The sequence below is a fragment of the Lissotriton vulgaris genome, chromosome 12, assembly GCF_964263255.1.
Source record: "Lissotriton vulgaris chromosome 12, aLisVul1.2, whole genome shotgun sequence".
NCBI lineage: Eukaryota > Metazoa > Chordata > Amphibia > Caudata > Salamandridae > Lissotriton > Lissotriton vulgaris.
Window position 1 is genome coordinate 439,293,456 of NC_141700.1, and position 7,140 is coordinate 439,300,595.

General features: G+C 50.8%; 1 non-coding gene across 1 annotated transcript; it reads right to left on the reverse strand.

Annotated features, from left to right (window-relative positions):
* Positions 1-4,907: 4,907 nt before the first annotated feature.
* Positions 4,908-4,989, reverse strand: TRNAS-CGA (transfer RNA serine (anticodon CGA)). The gene has a single exon. It is a non-coding gene; the product is annotated as a tRNA-Ser (tRNA).
* Between the last annotated feature and the right edge of the window lie 2,151 nt (positions 4,990-7,140).

The following is a 7,140-nucleotide window of genomic DNA, read 5'->3' on the forward strand; positions in this document are numbered from 1 at the left end:
CGCCCCAAATAACTAAAACCCTAAAAGTAGGAAAAAGAATGAAGGAGGGCATATCCGTATGGGCTCCCAGCCCCCTTAGTCCCCCCGCCAGAAACAGACACCCCCTATCGCAAAAAGACCAATGTATGACAACCCTTATGGAAGAAATTAGGGGGCACCGTTATACACCGCCCAGCCTCGTAGGTCAAACAGTTGCAGGTCAAACACCCATAAAACCCACTCCAAACCGTCCCAATCTTAACCTTGACACTTCCGAACCAGCACACGAACCCCCCCCCCCAGCGAGACCCAAAGGCACACAAAGGAATCATAGAGGAGAAGGAAGTCATCAAGAATCAATCCGTTATAACACGTAGACAGTGAGTTCACGAGAACTTCAGATGCAGAAAAACTCTCTCTCCTAGATGGACAGTCCCAATGTATCTTGCCCCGGAGTCGTAAAGTCATCAAGAAAGGAGAAGACGACCTTAGATGAAAGCAAAGTCAACAACAAAAGTCTCCGGGAGGGGAACGCCTTTCGATACCTCCAGAGTCAATAGTGATGGAGGGTTCTGCGGTACACTCACGACCTCGGGAACACCGTCTTCCAGGGCACCATCCGATGGTTTCAATACTTGCCTCCTCACGGTGTCCTCGCACGGAGTCAAAATGGCCGCGACTTGAATGGCTGCAGATTGCTGTTCCAACAGTGAGGCAGGGTCCGGTTCCACAAGCAGCATCTCAGATAGTCTTGTATCCAATTTGTTCAATACAACATCCACATGTGAATGAAATGCCCAAATCTCTACCAATATTGACCTCAGCGATGGCTTAAGCACCGTTCGATCCATAGTCTCACGCCCGACACCAATCACAATCACCTCCCCCGGTGAATCTGGCATCTCCGGGGGGGACAAACAGGATCACGATCGGGCAGATGCGGAGGGTGACCAATCTTTATCTGCGGCTGCGGTCAATCCGTTTAACGCCGCAGGCCGGGACCCAACACCGGGTCTGCGGGACAGGGGCCCCCACCCACAGTCAACAACAAGCAAAGTCACTCCTCCATCAATGCTGAGCAATGGAGACGATCGCCGCCAAATTCGGGCATAAAAGAAGCCTCCACTCCGATTGACCGGACCCTGTCTGGGTCTCACGGCCGATGTTGTTGCACTGCAGCCCGGCTGTGCAAGTACTCGAGGCCCCGGCTTCCCCGCTGGAGTAGGCCACAATATTCAACTTGATGCAACTTCGTCAAACCGGCTGATAAAAGTTTCCGGATTTCACCATCGGAGTGCGGAACAGTTCATTCACACAGAGGCTAGGAGTAAAATCAGGATAATGTACAGGATCTTGTGGCGGGATACGGAGGTCGGCGGTGGCCGGGAGCCTAAGCAGCCATCTTGTTTGCCAGCGTAGCTCCTCCTCCTAATGTGCACCTTTTAAATTCATTCTATCAGTGCTCCATGTAAGCCTTGACAGTAAGATGCTTATCTAGTAGCTCTCTCAACTGCCACCGGGATTCTGCACAGTGACCAAGCCCTGCGTCTCTTCTTTCCTGCCCTGACAACCCCTCGCGTCTGCTGCTGGGTCGCTGTTTCTTTTGAGCACGCCTGGTATCTGCTGGGTCCTGCCGCCAAGCCACATTTGGAATACAGTGGGGCACAGAAGCTTCTTCTCTCTACTGACAGACACTGAAAAGGCCGGTTGCTGTGGCTTGTAGATTACAATAAGAGTCAGGCCAATTGTATTTGTGCTCTATGCATAAGAACTGCAGCAAATGTGAAATCCAACAGGGTTCTCTTGCATGAGTGGCTTAACGAGCAAGGATTATTCAACATTTCAAGCAAATCTCCAAAAAACCATCTACCCTTTGTATGGGGTTTGGACAGTGGAAACTGAGAAGTGTGTTTTGAGCTTTTTAAAGTTTGCACATGGGTCTCTCTAAAAGTATACTCGGCTACACCCACTTTGAATTGGACTGTTTTGTGGGCTCATGTTTCTACTTTATCAGCACACTGGGCAGAACTCTTTCATCACCCTCTACCAGTTTCTTCAAGACTGTTACTTGCACCAGCATGCAATTCCTCCAAGTGTGAGGAGAACTATGGAAGGAGTCTCATTGCTCACCTTGAAATAGGCCCGACCGGGAAAAGATTGTGGGCCTCATCAAAGCTGTTCTTTGCTACTTTCGGTTTTGCCTCCTTGTAACTGTTACACAGACACTCCTCTGGTGTTTCCTCACTTGTTTTCTATACTCCTCTACCCTACTTAAGTACGTTTGCATTTTTAAAATAAAACTGGATATGGGCACTATGCCAAATCTCTAGATCGTAGTTCTCAGAGATTCGGAAGTGAAGAGGTCCCCACCAGGCCTCAAAGACTGGTTGAGTTGGAAAAGAGAAGTTATCTCCATTTTTAAAATAATTTATATATTGAATCGGCAGAGTGGAGTATGTTGTCCTGCACAGTGTCAACAATGACCCATTAATGTGAGCTTGCCACACGCTGGCTGGAGGTAAAGATAAAGGTGTAATGATTTATACCTTAGCTCTAGTAGAGCAGAAGGTACTTTTGAATCATCCTTTCATAGCTTTCCCCCAACTCCGCATCGGGTGCTCATTGTAGTGGATCCTGGGGGTGGAGAGTGGTCTCCAACCTTTTCTACAGAAAGCACTATTTATGTTCAACAAAAGCTCACTTTAGTGTCCGGCATTCACAAGATCACCTAAAGTGCACTCCACAGTTCCTCGGGTACGGTTGCCGCCAGCAGTGTTAACAAGCATTTACCATGCAATAGGTCTCGCATTAATCAAGTTTGAGCTATTTGCATTGCTAAATATTGCAACACCAATTGCAACAAAAGTCAATAAAGTGTAGGCCAGGGGTACTCATAGTACGGCCCGCGGGCCAGTGGTGGCCCGGCAAGCCTTCCCTGGCGGCCCGCGGACCCCCGAGACATCATACTTGTGTTTCCCAAGTTTTTTTTTTTTTTAAGTGTCTGCAGCAGCGAGAGAGACTCTTGCTGCTTTGTGGGGGCTGCCGGCCGGGCGATCCTAGGAATGGCCAGAGTAAAGCTGCAGGGGCCTAAGGAGAGGTGAAATACAAAGGCATCATTAACATGCAAATGGTCTTTTAATGACCTGTGAAGTGCTCGGGTGTGGCTGTGTGTGTGTGCCCCGGCTGGCGCAGAGGCAGGGTGAAGTGACCGAGGGAGTGGGAGGGAAAGGGAGGGGGAGGGGACGGCGAGGGAGAGAGAGAGTGAGAGGGAGAGAGAGAGAGAGAGGGAGTGAGTGAGTGAGAGGGAGGGAGGGAAGGAGTGAGAGGGAGGGAGTGAGTGAGTGAGAGGGAGTGAGAGTGAGAGGGAGTGAAGGAGAGGGAGTGAGGGAGAGGGAGTGAGTGAGTGACTGAGAGGGAGTGAGTGACTGAGAGGGAGTGAGAGAGAATGAGTAAATGAGTGGGAGTGAGTGAGTGGGAGTGAGAGGGAGAGTGTGAGAGGGAGAGAGAGGGGTTGAGAGGGAGTGAGTGAGGGAGAGGGAGTGAGGGAGAGGGAGTGAGGGAGAGGGAGTGAGTGAGGGAGAGTGAGTGAGGGAGAGGGAGTTAGTGGGAGTGAGTGAGTAAATGAGTTGAGTGAGTGAGAGGGAGTGAGTGAGCGGGAGTGAGTGAGCGGGATGAAGTGAGTGAGCGGGATGAAGTGAGTGAGAGGGATGGAGTGAGTGGGAGGGAGTGAGTGGGAGGGAGGGAGTGGGAGGGAGGGAGTTGGAGGGAGGGAGTGAGGTGTAGTGAGTGGGAGGGAGTGAGTGAGAGGGAGGGAGTGAGAGAGGGATGGAGTGAGTGAGAGGGATGGAGTTAGTGAGAGGGATGGAGTGAGTGGGAGTGAGTGAATGAGTGGGAGGGAGTGAGTGGGAGGGAGTGAGTGAGTGGGAGGGAGTGAGTGAGAGTGAGAGGGAGGGAGTGAATGGGAGGGAGTGAGAGGGAGGGAGTGAGCGAGTGAGAGAGAGGGAGAGAGTGAGAGTGAATGAGTGGGAGAAGGAGGGAGAGGGAGTGAGTGAGACGGAGAGGGAGTGAGGCGGACAGTGAGGGAGAGGGAGTGAGATGGAGACAGAGAGGGAGGGAAAGGGAGGGAGTGAGAGGGAGGGAAAGGGAAGGAGACGGAGAGGGAGGGAAAGGGAGGGAAAGGAAGGGAAATGGAGGGAGAGGGAGGGAAAGGGAGTGAAAGGGGGTGAGACAGAGAGTGAGAGGGAGGGAAAGGGAGGGGGAGAGGGAGTGAGTGAGGGAGAGGGAGTTAGTGGGAGTGAGTGAGTAAATGAGTTGAGTGAGTGAGAGGGAGTGAGTGAGTGAGTGAGAGGGATGAAGTGAGTGAGAGGGATGAAGTGAGTGAGAGGGATGAAGTGAGTGAGAGGGATGGAGTGAGTGGGAGGGAGTGAGAGGGAGGGAGGGAGTGAGAGGGAGGGAGGGAGTGAGAGGGAGGGAGTGAGAGGGAGGGAGTGAGAGGGAGTGAGTGGGAGAGAGTGAGTGGGAGGGAGAGAGTGGGAGGGAGAGAGTGGGAGGGAGAGAGTGAGAGGGAGTGAGTGGGAGGGAGAGAGTGAGAGAGTGAGTGAGAGGGAGGGAGTGAATGAGAGGGAGAGTGAGTGAGTGGTACGCCCCTGCCACTCCGATGTGTGCTCACAGCACATGGGTAAACCCAGCAGCCCAGCCGCACGTCTATGGCACTTGGTTCTTCCAAGGGGTTGTGTACATATATACTTTCAGTATTAATCCTTCGGAGTCACATTCTACGCCTTGAAGCATACGTATCAGTGGATAAGTACATGCATGAGTGACGTATTAACCATTGCAGCTCTCATATACACGCATAGAGATGGACTGTATACAGTTTGCCCAGTGTCTAATTAGTCTCACCCGAAATATTTTTATATAAAATTAGACCCTGTAAGCAGGATTCGAACCTGCGCGGGGTAACCCCATTAGATTTCGAGTCCAACGCCTTAACCACTCGGCCATCACAGCAGCTGTATGGAAAGCTTTGTTTGTTTCTGAAAACACGAAGTTGCTGAAAAACGTGTGACGGAGCACGTACGTGCTAGACATGTGTGTATTCATTTTTCATTTATACATAGTTAAATCACCTGAGAAATTGTATGTATATATGTGCATACAATGCTCTGCACATGGCAATAGCAACAGGTCCCATATACATAGAATGCACGCAGGCACTGCAACTGCGCAAACATTCCTCCCCGAGCCCCAACTGGCCCTTTGTTGTATGTGTCGAATTGCCACGTGGCTTGGAAAATATGGGCAATCATTCACAGATCTCTGTGAAATATGGGTTGCATCACCAAACTGACAGACCCTAAACCCTCTTCAGCGTGTTACCATTGTCAATGACACCAATATTAGACGGCAGTGCTCTAACACATTTATGCAGCATGGCTCTCTAAATTATGCTGCAGGAAAAGGCTAATTATGTGGCGTCATGCAGCAGATTTTTGGGATATGTTTGAGCTAGGCAAAACAGTGTTTACTGATATCTGTACATCTTGTTGTTAGACTACATTTGTACGTGTGTAGTTCGGTGAATGTGTGTGTGTGTGTGTGTGCATGCGTCAAACCAAATCCTCCTTGAACCGGGACACAAGCAACCCATGGGCAGTTTCACCCTGATTGGGGCTTGTCAGTTGGGTGTACCTTGCTTCCGGTGGCAGGGTGAACATGGTACCCACATCTGGACATACCCTTGCCTATGAGGGCGGTACATCACTGGAACCAATCTTCAGCTATAGCCACTGTTTACACTTTCATCACCTTTTGTGTGTTTGAGGAACATCACCCTTCAACCATGCGTATATCTGACCCTTTAGACCATAGATAATCTCAAACTTTTTAAGAGGGGCTGCAAAGTGTGGTCTGTGGTGAGCCGGAGGGCAGCACTGATGTTAGCAAGATGGGAGTGGGGCATTGTGGGTGGTTAAATGTTGCAGGGTTCTCCATTAGAATATTTTACTGAAGTTCATTTAGGTTGTAAATATAAGCTCCCCCGTGTATTTAACATCTTGCTGAATGTCAGTGCTTGAAACCTGGTTATATTAAAAAGAAGTGGATGATGCTGGGTTTGGGCTCGAGTAGGGGGAGGGCCCCATAAAATGCTGGTGTTTATTGCTTCAGGAAGGGGTGTCCGGTGTCTGCCTGGCAGTGTGATTAATCATAGCCAAGGGGTCCCGGCCTGTTTCTAGGGCCCACAGGATATACACGGCCTGGGGCGAAACTAGAGATGGGGGAGCGACGAACGGGGGAAGGAAGATGTGCAGAAGTGATGCCATGCCCCCACAAGCAGTTCTCATAGTCTGGCATACAAAGAGGGCATGCACAGAACCTAAACAGTAAAAATGCCCAGATCTGAAAGAACCAGGTTAGTGTTAGATTCCTTACTTTAGAATATCCCCAGACGTCAGACTGGATCCGGAAAGTTTTGCGTAGCAGTACCCCTGCGCGTCGGTAGGCGTCATCTGCGGCTCCGCGTCCGTCGTTGGCGCTGGGATGACTTTGTTGGAGTACTTGGACACCGCCCTCGCACGCTGGCCTCAGTTATTCTTTTTTCCGCGCCAGGAATCGCAGATCCGGAAAATACTCCTTAGCCACTTTTTGACTAACTTTTTTGATCCTGTTTCGAGTCGTAAGACTATCGGTGCCGGTAGGGATGCCCAGGTTAAAGGCCTGTGCCGATTGCAACTGACTGATGTTGGTTACCGACCCCCATCAGTTACCGGCCCCTGTGTCAGGAAATCCCTGCACCGACAGGGAAAAGACATCCGCGACTTCAACGGACTACGACTCCCAGAAGGCCAAGCGGGAGGAGAGTTACATAACGCAATCACCACACGCCTATAAAGGCGGTACCTAATCCAAGAAGGGTGTCGCATATTCTAGTATCTACACGGCCTTCCACCAAGCTGTTCCTGTGCTCCAGCAGTGAGAAGAATCCCAGCAGGACCCTAGGACAAAGACAGAGGTGGGTGGAGAGAGTCTCCCCGGACCGATCTTTGTTAATCCGCCCTGTGTCTTCTCGGTGAGCCGCCAGGAAAGCTTCCTTGCCGCTTCTAACTCGGCCGAGTCGAGAAGCCTGTCTGTTGTTAGTAGAAGCGGAAAACTTTGCCGCCG